The sequence below is a fragment of the Palaemon carinicauda genome, chromosome 33, assembly GCF_036898095.1.
Source record: "Palaemon carinicauda isolate YSFRI2023 chromosome 33, ASM3689809v2, whole genome shotgun sequence".
In the NCBI taxonomy this organism is placed as follows: Eukaryota; Metazoa; Arthropoda; class Malacostraca; order Decapoda; family Palaemonidae; genus Palaemon; species Palaemon carinicauda.
The window spans coordinates 3,700,242-3,714,703 of NC_090757.1; the positions used below are offsets into that span (position 1 = coordinate 3,700,242).

Consider the following 14,462-nt stretch of genomic DNA (forward strand, 5'->3'; position numbering starts at 1 on the left):
GACCTCTGGGCATCACTTATGGTACGAATGAACTTCATAAACTAGGAATTTCAAAACCAAGAACAGAAATCCTTAAATTACACGAATAACATTAAAGATACATTATAAAAGGATTGAGAGGCTACAACGAAAATTCCATTGCAAACTATATAATCATGTGGGTGGAGGTCAGGTAAATATTTTCCTTACTATTGATCAAATTTAAAGAAAGATAGTACATAAATAGCTTATATGAAGCTTAAAGATAGCAGGATAAATGTGTAGCAGAATGTTGCAAAACTGGGTAAAAGTGTAGCCGAAGGTGACAAAACTGATTAAAAGTGTAGCAAAAGGTTACAAAACTGGGTAATAGTGTAGCCGAAGGTGACAAAACTGGGTAATAGTGTAGCCAAAGGTGACAAAACTGATTAAAAGTGTAGCAAAAGGTTACAAAACTGAGTAAGTGTAGCTGAACGTGACAAAACTGGGTAAAAGTGTAGCCGAAGGTGACAAAACTGATTAAAAGTGTAGCAAAAGCTTACAAAACTGGGTAATAGTGTAGCCGAAGGTGACAAAACTGATTAAAAGTGTAGCAAAAGGTTACAAAACTGGGTAATAGTGTAGCCGAAGGTGACAAAACTGGGTAAAAGTGTAGCCGAAGGTGACAAAACTGATTAAAAGTGTAGCAAAAGGTTACAAAACTGGGTAATAGTGTAGTTGAAGGTGACAAAACTGGATAAAAGTGTAGCCGAAGGTGACAAAACTGATTAAAAGTGTAGCAAAAGGTTACAAAACTGGGTAATAATGTAGCCGAAGGTGACAAAACTGAATAAAAGTGTAGCAAAAGGTTACGAAACTGGGTAAGTGTAGCCGAACGTAACAAAATTGGGTAATAGTGTAGCCGAAGATGACAGTAGCCAAAGGTGAAAAAATTGATTAAAAGTGTAGCAAAAGGTTACAAAACTGGGTAATAGTGTAGCCGAATGTGACAAAACTGGATAAAGTGTAGCCGAAAGTGACAAAACTAATTAAAAGTGTAGCAAAAGGTTACAAAACTGGGTAATAGTGTAGCCGAAGGTGACAAAACTGGGTAAAAGTGTAGCCAAAGGTGACAAAACTGATTAAAAGTGTAGCAAAAGCTTACAAAACTGGGTAATAGTGTAGCCGAAGGTGACAAAACTGGGTAAAAGTGTAGCCGAAAATGACAAAACTGATTAAAAGTGTAGCAAAAGGTTACAAAACTAGGTAATAGTGAAGCCGAAGATGACAAAACTGGGTAAAACTAGAATGTTACAAAACTGGGTATAGGTGTAGCAGAGACTTACCAGACAGGGTAAAAGTGTAGCCGAAGGTGACAAAACTGATTAAAAGTGTAGCAAAAGCTTACAAAACTGGGTAATAGTGTAGCCGAAGGTGACAAAACTGATTAAAAGTGTAGCAAAAGGGTACAAAACTGGGTAAGTGTAGCCGAAGGTGACAAAACTAATTAAAAGTGTAGCCGAAGGTGACAAAACTGATTAAAAGAGTAGCAAAAGCTTACAAAACTGGGTAATAGTGTAGCCGTAGGTGTCAAAACTGATTAAAAGTGTAGCAAAAGGTTACAAAACTGGGTAATAGTGTAGCCGAAGGTGACAAAACTGGGTAATAGTGTAGCCGAAAGTGACAAAACTGATTAAAAGTGTAGCAAAAGCTTACAAAACTGGGTAATAGTGTAGCCGAAGGTGACAAAACTGGGTAATAGTGTAGCCGAAGGTGACAAAACTGATTAAAAGTGTAGCAAAAGGTTACAAAACTGAGTAAGTGTAGCTGAACGTGACAAAACTGGGTAAAAGTGTAGCCTAAGGTTACAAAACTGATTAAAAGTGTAGCAAAAGCTTACAAAACTGGGTAATAGTGTAGCCAAAGGTGACAAAACTGATTAAAAGTGTAGCAAAAGCTTACAAAACTGGGTAATAGTGTAGCCGAAGGTGACAAAACTGATTAAAAGTGTAGCAAAAGGTTACAAAACTGGGTAAGTGTAGCCGAAGGTGACAAAACTAATTAAAAGTGTAGCCGAAGGTGACAAAACTGATTAAAAGTGTAGCAAAAGCTTACAAAACTGGGTAATAGTATAGTCAAAGGTGACAAAACTGATTAAAAGTGTAGCAAAAGCTTACAAAACTGGGTAATAGTGTAGCCAAAGGTGACAAAACTGATTAAAAGTGTAGCAAAAGCTTACAAAACTGGGTAATAGTGTAGCCGAAGGTGACAAAACTGATTAAAAGTGTAGCAAAAGGTTACAAAACTGGGTAAGTGTAGCCGAAGGTGACAAAACTAATTAAAAGTGTAGCTGAAGGTGACAAAACTGATTAAAAGTGTAGCAAAAGCTTACAAAACTGGGTAATAGTGTAGCCGAAGGTGTCAAAACTGATTAAAAGTGTAGCAAAAGCTTACAAAACTGGGTAATAGTGTAGCCGAAGGTGACAAAACTGGGTAATAGTGTAGCCGAAGGTGACAAAACTGATTAAAAGTGTAGCAAAAGCTTACAAAACTGGGTAATAGTGTAGCCGAAGGTGACAAAACTGGGTAATAGTGTAGCCGAAGGTGACAAAACTGATTAAAAGTGTAGCAAAAGGTTACAAAACTGAGTAAGTGTAGCTGAACGTGACAAAACTGGGTAAAAGTGTCGCCGAAGGTGACAAAACTGATTAAAAGTGTAGCAAAAGCTTATAAAACTGGGTAATAGTGTAGCCAAAGGTGACAAAACTGATTAAAAGTGTAGCAAAAGCTTACAAAACTGGGTAATAGAGTAGCTGAAGGTGACAAAACTGATTAAAAGTGTAGCAAAAGGTTACAAAACTGGGTAATAGTGTAGCCGAAGGTGACAAAACTGATTAAAAGTGTAGCAAAAGGTTACAAAACTGAGTAAGTGTAGCTGAACATGACAAAACTGGGTAAAAGTGTAGCCAAAGGTGACAAAACTGATTAAAAGTGTAGCAAAAGGTTACAAAACTGGGTAAGTGTAGCCGAAGGTGACAAAACTAATTAAAAGTGTAGCCGAAGGTGACAAAACTGATTAAAAGTGTAGCAAAAGCTTACAAAACTGGGTAATTGTGTAGCCGAAGGTGACAAAACTAATTAAAAGTGTAGCAAAAATGTTACAAAACTGGGTAATAGTGTAGCCGAAGGTGACAAAACTGGGTAATAGTATAGCCGAAGGTGACAAAACTGATTAAAAGTGTAGCAAAAGCTTACAAAACTGGGTAATAGTGTAGCTGAAGGTGACAAAACTGGGTAATAGTGTAGCCGAAGGTGACAAAACTGATAAAAAGTGTAGCAAGTTACAAAACTGAGTAAGTGTAGCTGAACGTGACAAAACTGGGTAAAAGTATAGCCGAAGGTGACAAAACTGATTAAAAGTGTAGCAAAAGCTTACAAAACTTGTTAATAGTGTAGCCAAAGGTGACAAAACTGATTAAAAGTGTAGCAAAAGCTTACAAAACTGGGTAATAGTGTAGCCGAAGGTGACAAAACTGATTAAGAGTGTAGAAAAAGCTTACAAAACTGGGTAATAGTGTAGCCGAAGGTGACAAAACTGATTAAGAGTGTAGAAAAAGCTTACAAAACTGGGTAATAGTGTAGCCGAAGGTGACAAAACTGATTAAAAGTGTAGAAAAAGCTTACAAAACTGGGTAATAGTGTAGCCGAAGGTGACAAAACTGATTAAAAGTGTAGAAAAAGCTTACAAAACTGGGTAATAGTGTAGCCAAAGGTGACAAAACTGATTAAAAGTGTAGAAAAAGCTTACAAAACTGGGTAATAGTGTAGCCGAAGGTAACAAAACTGATTAAAAGTGTAGCAAAAGATTACAAAACTGAGTAAGTGTAGCTGAACGTGACAAAACTGGGTAAAAGTGTAGCCGAAGGTGACAAAACTGATTAAATGTGTAGCAAAAGGTTACAAAACTGGGTAAGTGTAGCTGAACGTGACAAAACTGGGTAAAAGTGTAGCCGAAGGTGACAAAACTGATTAAAAGTGTAGCAAAAGCTTACAAAACTGAGTAAGTGTAGCTGAACGTGACAAAACTGGGTAAAAGTGTAGCCGAAGGTGACAAAACTGATTAAAAGTGTAGCAAAAGGTTACAAAACTGAGTAAGTGTAGCTGAACGTGACAAAACTGGGTAAAAGTGTAGCCGAAGGTGACAAAACTGATTAAAAGTGTAGCAAAAGGTTACAAAACTGAGTAAGTGTAGCTGAACGTGACAAAACTGGGTAAAAGTGTAGCCGAAGGTGACAAAACTGATTAAAAGTGTAGCAAAAGGTTACAAAACTGAGTAAGTGTAGCTGAACGTGACAAAACTGGGTAAAAGTGTAGCCGAAAGTGACAAAACTGATTAAAAGTGTAACAAAAGGTTACAAAACTAGGTAATAGTGTACCCGAAGGTGACAAAACTGGGTAAAACTGTAGCAGAAGGTTACAAAACTGGGTATAAGTGTAACAGAGGTTTACCAAACTGGGTAAAAGTGTAACAGAGAGTTACAAAACTGGGTAAAAGTGTAGCAGAAGGTTACAAAACAGGGTTAAAGTGTAACTGAAGGTTACAAAACTGGGTAAAAGTGTAGCAGAAGGTTACAAAACAGGGTGAAAGTGTAACAGAAGGTTACAAAACTGGGTAAAAATGTAGCAGAAGGTTACAAAACAGGGTGAAAGTGTAACAGAAGGTTACAAAACTGGGTAAAATTGTAGCAGAAGGTTACAAAACTGGGTAAAATTGTAGCAGAAGGTTACAAAACAGGGTGAAAGCTTAACAGAAGGTTACAAAACTGGACGCTAAATTAAGCTTAAATTGTGGACCAGGAATATTTGCGAATCATGGAATATTTCAATGGAACAAAACTGACAACTTATGAAAGCCAAAGGGGACTTCTTTCATGCCAAAATACAATGAAAATATATAAAAATACATAATGATTTTACTCACCCCAGTTCTGAAGCCACTGTCACAATTGCACACGTGGAATGGAACTGAAAAAAAAAAAACAATCCAAAATCAATGACAAATTAACTAAAAAATTCCTGTTTCAAAATGTACATGGAAACAATGTAGCACTAAGGAGTAACAAATTTAGGCATGCTATATGGAATGGAAACAATGCATGGAGAAACTGAAAGTCTTAATATGAAACATACTTCGGTTCTTCAATCAAATTTCCAAATCTTTCTGATCACTGGCCGTTGAATGGCAAAGAAACTAGAGGAGCACTCGGTAGAGCGAAGACCTCCGCCACGGAATCTTGTTTCTCGACCATTTACGCAACCTTTAACTTGACCTTTGATCTTCACATGTATCAATTGGCGTGGATTTAAATAGTAAAATATGAACCAAGTTTGAAGTCTCTGTGACAACGATGTCCAAACTTTTGGCTGATTACGTGAATCGGACATTTTGCTTGACCTTGACCTGGACCTTTGACCTTTTTGGTTTCATTACCCTACGATTAAAATTGTGGTCAGGAAGTTGTTCACAACCAAAGACACACAAATACACAAACAAGGTTTAACGTTATTTACTATATGTATAATGAATATACAGAAATAACTATCAAAATCTAAGTTTCCATAGTAGGAATTAAAGATTAGCTTTCCAGTAGATTAAAGAAATATTTGAAAGATAGAACTTATCCTATAATTGATATAATCTATATGATTTGGAGTTATATAACCATTTAGGAAGGGTACCATACTGTACAATTTCCACCTAGCTGTATAAAGATGTTAAGTGAAAAATAATACCGATGAAATTTACTACCATAACCATCTACAATTTTCACAAATAAAAAGGAAAACTAGTGTTGCTTTTCTACGCAAATATACATATATATATATATATATATATATATATATATATATATATATATATATATATATATATATATATATATATATAATGTGTGTATACACACATATATAAATATAAATAAATGGATTTTCTATTAATATTTTAACACATAAAACACACAAGGGAGAGGAACGTCAATTAAAGACCATTAAGCCTCAAAGCTCTATTTTAATAATCAAACAATGGCCTGAAGATTTATTAAGTTTCCAATCATTAGTTACTAAGATGCGAACAGCAAGTGTACTAAACTCAATTTTTTTTTTTTTTTTAATGAGGCATGTTTGCACCGACTCGCAGGAGGGTCCTTTTAGCTCGGAAAATTTTCCTAATAGCTGATTGGTTGAACACAATCATTGTAACCAATCAGCTATTAAGAAACTTTTCCGAGGTAAAAGGGCATCCCTGGAAGTCGGTGCAAATGCGCCTCATTAAAAAAAAATTGAGTATAATTCACCGGACTGATTTATTAACTCAAGGTTTCCGAATTTGGAGCGACAATATCTCCACCATTTTGAGTTTTAAAGCACTATAATCCTAATGTCATCAGTTTCTTTGGTCGCAGCAGTCTCTCCATCCTTGTGACCTAAGGATGGGTGGGGGGGGGGAAGCCTATACGTCTATCTGCTGAATCATCACCAGCCATTGCCTGGCCCTCCTTGGTCTAGGTTGGGTGGAGAGGGGCTTGGGCGCTGAACATATGCAATATGGTCAGTCTCTAGGGCATTGTCCTGATTGATAGGACAATGTTACTGTCCCTTGCCTCTGCCATTCATGAGCGGCCTTTAAACCCTTAAATGAGTAAATAATATAATCTTATTTAGGGAGTGAAAATATTCTGGGGGACAGTTATATCCCTGATTGACTTCAATGTAGCATAACGATTTTAAAGGAGACTGCACATTGCATAGCAAATCAACAGAGATATAAAGTATAAACTTCTCCTTTTGCTTTTTCACACCGAAGTTCAAAGGAGCATTTATAGTACTCAATACCTTTGCCTACACATAACTCACTGTTTCTTAAAAGCAATACTATCAAGAAGTATTCATAGAGCTATTATTATTATTATTATTATTATTATTATTATTATTATTATTACTACTACTACTACTACTACTACTACTACTACTACTACTACTACTACTACTACTACTAGAAAAAGAAATAAATAAATCATTATATATATATATATATATATATATATATATATATATATATATATATATATATATATATATATATATATATATATATGGGAAGTAACAAATAAAGAATATAAAATATCTTAAGATATGTAGCTATGGTTGAATAGATCTGTCATACATAAACTATAAAAAGATCTGCCATACATAAACTATAAAAAGACATTTAGAGTATATCAGTCTATACAACATGAAAACAATTTCTGCTATTTTGAACTCCTAAAGATAATTATTAAAGAGTAAATTAAAACTGCTTTAGGGTATTATAAAAGCTAACTAATCGGTAGAACTTGAAAAGTTCACACTTTCGACAAATATTTCTATGTTGAACAGGCTGACATAAGTCTTTCTATAATTTATATACGAAATATCTGTTTTGATGTTGTTACTGTTTTTAAAACACTTTATTTTAGTGCCCATTATTTCTTATGCCTTTTATTTATTTCCTTATTTCCTTTCGTAACTGGACTAATATTCCCTGTTGGATACCTTGGGCTTATAGCATCCTGGTATTACAACTAGAATTGTAGCTGAGCTAGTAATAATAATAATAATAATAACAACAACAACAATAATAATAATAATAACATACTAATACTACTACTACTACTACTACTACTACTACTACTACTACTACTACTACTACTACTACTAATAATAATAATAATAATAATAATAATAATCATGAACACAGGATTAGCTAATGGGTCTCAATGCAAGATGTCGTACCTTCGCCATAAATAAAACTAACGACAATTGGCAGCTGACATCAATGTCAGGAGACGTCCCGTTTTTATCACTCGAAATAAAATGGGTATTCAAGTACCCATATACCCGGACCACTTAAGAAAGGAACGGAAAAAGGTGGGGGGGGGGTAGGTGTATCTGTTTAATAACATTTGGCTTGATATGAGGGGAGCTGAAGTATGTCATAACTTAAGTCATGTTGTTGTTGTTGTTGTTGTTGTTGTTGTTGTTATAACTTCACCAATAGAGGACCTAGGCCTATAGGGCTGAGGACTATGAAGCGTGAAGTGGGAAATGATGAATGGAGATATATTGGTTTAAATGCTCAAGATAGAGACGACTGGTGGAATCTAACCGAGGTTTTTTGGGTCAATAGGCGTAGGAGGAGATGATGATGATGATGATGATGATTATTATTATTATCATTATCACTAGCTAAGCTACAACAATGTTTAGAAAAGCAAGACGCTATAAACCCGAGGGCTCCTACAGGGAAAAATTTCCCAGTGAGGAAAGGAAATAAATAAATAAATTAACTAAATGAACATTCAAAATAAAACAATTTAAGGAAAGTAACACCATTAAAATATTTTTTTATACATAAACTATAAAAACTTCAATAAAACAAGAAGAGAAATCAGATAGAATAGTGTGCCAGAGTGCACCTCAAGCAATAGAACTCTTAACCTATTTACGAACCACTTAAATTTCATCTTGCTTAATTGACTTCCTTACGCAATATAGCGTTGCATTATTATTATTATTATTATTATTATTATCATTATTATTATTATTATTATTATTATTATTATTATTATTATTAGCTAGGTACAATCCTAGTTGGAAAAGCAAGATGCTATAAGTACAAGTGAGGAAAGGAAATAAGGAAATAAATAAAAGATATAAGAAGTAATAAACCATTTAAATAAAATATTTTGAAAACATTAAAAACATAAAAGCAGATATTTCATATATAAACTATAAAAGGACACATGTCAGCCTGTTCAACATAAAAATATTTGATGCAACTTCGAAATTCTGAAGCTCTACTGATTCAACAACTATATTAATCGACGCAATCATCGTATTCAAAATACCTAATATGTGTTTATCCATGAAGTAAAACATAAATATAAAAAGCTAAACAATAGTACAAATTTTCTCATTTCCAGATCTATTCAACACTCCCCGCAGTAAATATTCATAATTGAGTGATTATCTCTAGAAGGAATTCATGGACAGAAGCAATAGTACGTTTAGTACTAGGCAAACGTTTTTTCATGAACCTAACATCCATTAGATTCGTCATCCCATTTTAACAATTTTGATAATTATTATAATTTGAATCGTCTAAATAATAATTATTTTAATGATTTTAGTAATTTCAATAATAAAAATAATATTTCTAATAATATTAATAAGTTTTGAAATTTCAATGATATACTTATTTTAGTAATTTTATAATTTCAATAATAAAAATAATAGAAAATTCTAATAATAATAATTAATTCTATAATTTCAATAATAGTAATAGTTTTGGTAACCTTAAATTTTTTTTAAGATGAACGAAAACTCCAGAGTTTTCAAAGCCATATCTGACATATATTTGAGTTCGGACAATCTTCGAGATTGAGAACGGTCACTTTGTCCCTATGATCTAAAATCAAATTGAGTTTGTGATTTAATTTATACAAAAGAGAGTCTTGTGCTATTTTGCTAGACACCTTATTGCAGGGTCCAGAGCTCAAATCTCGCTCAGGTCTGGCAGAGTCTACTGAAACATGGTTCATTTTTATAAGCTAGTGATGAGTCATTCAGTGTTAAGGTCTATACTCAATTTTTTTTTCTTTTTTTAATGAGGGCCATTTTCACCGACTCACAGCAGTGCCTTTTTGGTTCGGAAAAGTTTCCTGCTATCGGAATGGTTAGAATTATCTTCTCCTACCAATCAACGAGCAGGAAACTTTTCCAAGATAAAAGGGAACCCCTGCGAGTCGGTGCAAATCTGCCTCACTAAAAAAAATTGACTGTAGTGGCCAATCCACTCGCTTGACACTGGGAGTTCAGCTAATCGCTTGACAGTAGCAGTTCAGCTACTCGCTTGACACTAGCAGTTCAGCTATTCGCTTGACACTAGCAGTTCAGCTATTCGCTTGACACTAGCAGTTCAGCTACTCGCTTGACAGTTCAGCTACTTGCTTGACAATTTCTGAGACCGTATTCGATCCAGAACTGAAGCTCACGAGTCCGCTGAGCTATAAATGGGGGCACTGGTATATGAGGGGATCAATAAAAATGTCATGTGGATAGCCACTTCAGTCTTAAAAAATTATCTTATAACTATATACCTGAAAAAATGGACATCAAAGATTTGTAACAATATACTTAGGCAATTTAATTCAAAATGTATAATAATATACTTGAGGCAATTTCATCTAAAATGTGTAACAACATAATTGAAGAAATTACAATTTGTGTAACAATATCCTAGGTGCAATTCAACTTCAGATGTGTAAAAATATGTTAGCAGTAATTTCATATAACATTTGCCACAATATATATGGGGAAATTCCATCTAGTATGTGTCATACTTTTGCATTTTCATTTAAGATGAGTAGAAAAGTGCTTGAGGTAATGTCATGTAAGATTTATATCATTATGCTTAAAAGAAATTTTAATTAAGAGGTGGAATCATATTCTGGAAGAAATTTAATCAAAGCTGTGTAAAACTCTTTTTGAAATAATTTCATCCAAAATGAGGAAATTTCATCAAAGATATGTACCTTTATGCTTATGACAATTTCATCTAAGATTTGTAACAATGTGCTCAAGGAAATACTATTTAAGAATTGTAACTATATGCTTGAAACCATTTCCTCTAAGGGAAAAGGCATATAGCAGAATAACATTAATCATCATCGATTATTAAAAATATTCATCATTAAATAGCTGTCTGAAACAGACAATCTCATTATTTAGAAAGTTTCCTTACTCATTCAACCTTCTAACAAAGGAATTATTCCAGTGTAGTCTACAACAATAAATCCCACTGATTATTTGTCTCTTCTCCCCTCTTCGAGCTGCCACGCTTTTAATTATTCATTATTATTAATTTTCTCATTTATTATGGAACTTATTTACATTTAACTACTTTCTGTCACATTTCTTTTCATAGTCTTATTATTATTATTATTATTATTATTATCATTATTATTATTATTATTATTATTATTATTATTATTATTATTAGCTAAGCTCCCCAAGATAGATTATTTCACCAAAATTACAAATGGGCACCGCAAGGAACTAAAAGAGTTGGGAGACCCAGGCCTACATGGCTAAGGACTATGAACCGTGAAGTAGGAGATGATGAATGGAGAAGTATTGATTTAAAAGCTCAAGATAGACACGACTGATGAAATCTAACCGAGGCCCCTTTGCGTTAATAGGCGTAGGAGGAGATGATGAAGCTACAACCCTGGTTGGAAAAGTAGGATGCTATAAGCCAAAGGGCTCCGACAAGGAAAAATAGCTCAGTGAGGAAAGGAAACAGGGAAATAAATAAACAACAAGGGGAGTAATGAATAATTAAAATAAAGTATTTTAAGAACAGAGACATAAAAAAAGATCTTTCATATATAAACTATAATAAAATAAAAAAAAACAAGAGGAAGACAAATATGACAGAATAGTGTGCCCGTGCGTACCCTCTGTTGCTATAAAGAAAGCCACATCGCAGCATTGTTTGTCCCCTCTCAATATCATCCTCCTTCCTTATCTTTCTTTCTCGCTTCCTCCTACTGCCTTCTTTCTTCCCGTTAACACCTCCTCCTCCTCCTCCTCCTCCTTTCCGGCTCTTCGTCACACACGCCATGACAAATTACTTGTCATTGGCTCATCAAGCGCTTTAATTATATTTCACACTCTTTCAAATCTTTTCATGGAGTGGCGCGTCTTTATCAATTCACTTTCCCCCATTTTGCCGCTGTAAAAACCCGGCTGAATGGTGTCGCTCAATGTCCCCCATTCGAAGCGCCGCTTTTGGGGGGTGGTCTCCTGCTCCCCACTCTTCCCTCCTCCCCAACCCCTCCTTTTCAACGAATGTTCCCCCCGGAACGAACGCTTTTGTTCCTCATGCAAGTACCAATCAGCGAGCCTACGAAGCCACGACTGAACAAGAGGAGAGGGTAGGAAGGGGTGATGAGGAGGGAGGGTAAGAAGGGGAGAGGGGGGGGGGGGAGAGGGAGAGGTAATCTAGATTTGCGTTTGATGGGCGTGAAAAGGGAGGGGCACGAGTAGCTGGAGGATTTTTAAGGGCGTTTGGAATTGGGTTGAAGTATAAAGGAAGGGGGTCAGGATTCCCGGTAGGGGAGGCGGTTACTGGACCATTGGGGGGTACACAGGGGGCCCCAACACCCCACTAGGGCGAATAGGGACTTAAGACTCTATTAGCAGGAAGCCCTCATCCAAAAATATCTCTATCCCGCGAGTTTATTTATTTGGCGAATAAAAATTAGCAACGTCTGATCGCCTTCTTTATGGGGACTTCTCGCTCCTGAAGGATATGAAGTGGGGAGCCTTTTGTGTCGCGGGTGGCGAGGGTGTAAAATTGACTTCTCAGGTATCGAGTGGCGTTCTTATTCATCTAACGCCCGATGCACATGAATTCTGCGTCTTCCAAAAAGGGGGGGGGGGGTTGTCATTAGCTCGTTAGATTTTCAAAACGAGAATGCTGAGGCTTTTTGTCTGTTGAAGTGCTATGTACGCGTCGCGTATAATGGGGGAAAATTCACACATGCCAATAAGTGTGTTTAGGAGTGGAGTGGGGGAGGGAGTGGCTTAGCAGAGTACTTTTCCATACTCTTGAAGATATTTGACAATGGCGTTTTTTTTATTGTACATCGTCATCATTATTTCAATAATAATAATAATAATAATAATAATAATAATGATGATGATGATGATGATGTCTTTTATATGAAGAATACACCACAGAGGATGGACAATTCCTAAAAATTGTGCATCGAGAAATATAAAACACACACTACTTTTTTCTTAACACACACACACTAAACACACGCACAGACACACACTGTATAGGCTACTTTCTTTAACACACACACGCACACTATATGCTCTCCTTGATAGAGACTGATTCAAGGCTGTAACACATCGAAAGAATCAATAAGGTACATCACATTGAAATCGCTGAAACTTGTAGCATAATGTTAGGTTGTAGAAATATTTCGTTTTACGATGAACATTCTGGTCTCTCTACAACTATCAATAGATCGTATTATATTTAAGATACAAAAGCCCAACAAAAGGTATTTGTCTTGTGGCTGAATTATAAAGTGGTTCATAAATCAACAAACTAAGGAATAAAAAGGTCCCTTGTTATGCTATTCGCCCTAATAAATCTAAACGAAATTTATTATTGTTTACATATATTAATCACATACTTAGGAGCTCAGAACAGTTATTAAATGCCTTTCATCCTAGGGTACATTTATACACACAAGTGTTTCAAAATTGGTCAAATTTAGCCAACGTACGTTCTTCTAGTTTAGTTATTAAATCATATTCAGGCCATTCAAGCCTATTCCATTCATACAAACTTTTTTACGTAAATAATTATTGAGTTTTGAAACTATCTGTTGATCGATCAACATAATTTGTTTATAAACCATTAACCTTTAAATGAACATTAAACTCAATTCTTGCAAGCAGAGGATCTAGAAAAAAAAAAAACATTGTAATAAAAAAAACATTGAGCAGGAAGAAATGTAAAAAAAATAACATCCACGTGATAGGAAAGGACAAGGAAAATGTATTAACATATATATATATATATATATATATATATATATATATATATATATATATATATATATATATATGTATGTATATATACATATTTATATATATACGTATATATATATATATGTATATATACACATAGGCACACACACACACACACACACATATATATATATCCATCTAAATATCTAGCCGTCATTTTTGACGGATCATGTACACAAGTATTAGAATAAGCAGCTTTGACCAAAGAGACAGCTATGAATTTCTTACTTCTTTGGCCTACTATTTCGTTCCATATAACTGTTTGCTCACTTAGAATCCACCAAGAGTCTATTGGAGGGGGGGGGGGGGTCAACAGGGGAAAGAAAGCCATAAGGGTAGCATTCTCATCCCTTCCTCTCTTATCGTCTGATTTATTCAACTTATTCATCTTTCTAATGCCGTTTATAGATTCTTTCCATCTTTATTCATTTCTTAGTTATGACACGAAACGTCAACATATGTAGATCGACACATGACGTCATTGCTCTCTAGCCAATAGTCATGAGCTTGACACATGACGTCATTGCTTTCTGGCCAATAGTTACGAGCCTGATACATGACGTTATTGCTCTCTGGTTAAATTTCACGAACCTGACACATGACGTCATTGCTCTCTGGCCATTAGTCACAAGCCTGACACATGACGTCATTGCTCTCTGGCCATTAGTCACGTGCCTGACACATGACATCATTGCTCTCTGGCCATTAGTCACGAGCCTGGCACATGACGTCATTGCTCTCTGGCCAATAGTCATTAGCCTGATACATGACATCACTGCTCCCTGGTTGAAATT

General features: G+C 35.1%; 1 long non-coding RNA gene across 1 annotated transcript in view; it reads right to left on the reverse strand.

Annotated features, from left to right (window-relative positions):
- Positions 1 to 4,821: 4,821 nt before the first annotated feature.
- Positions 4,822 to 14,462, reverse strand: part of LOC137626343 (uncharacterized) — a 440,106-nt gene continuing 430,465 nt past the window's right edge. Inside the window, exon 3 of the long non-coding RNA XR_011041015.1 lies at positions 4,822 to 4,983. This is a non-coding gene — a long non-coding RNA (uncharacterized lncRNA). The remainder of the gene's footprint in view (positions 4,984 to 14,462) is intronic.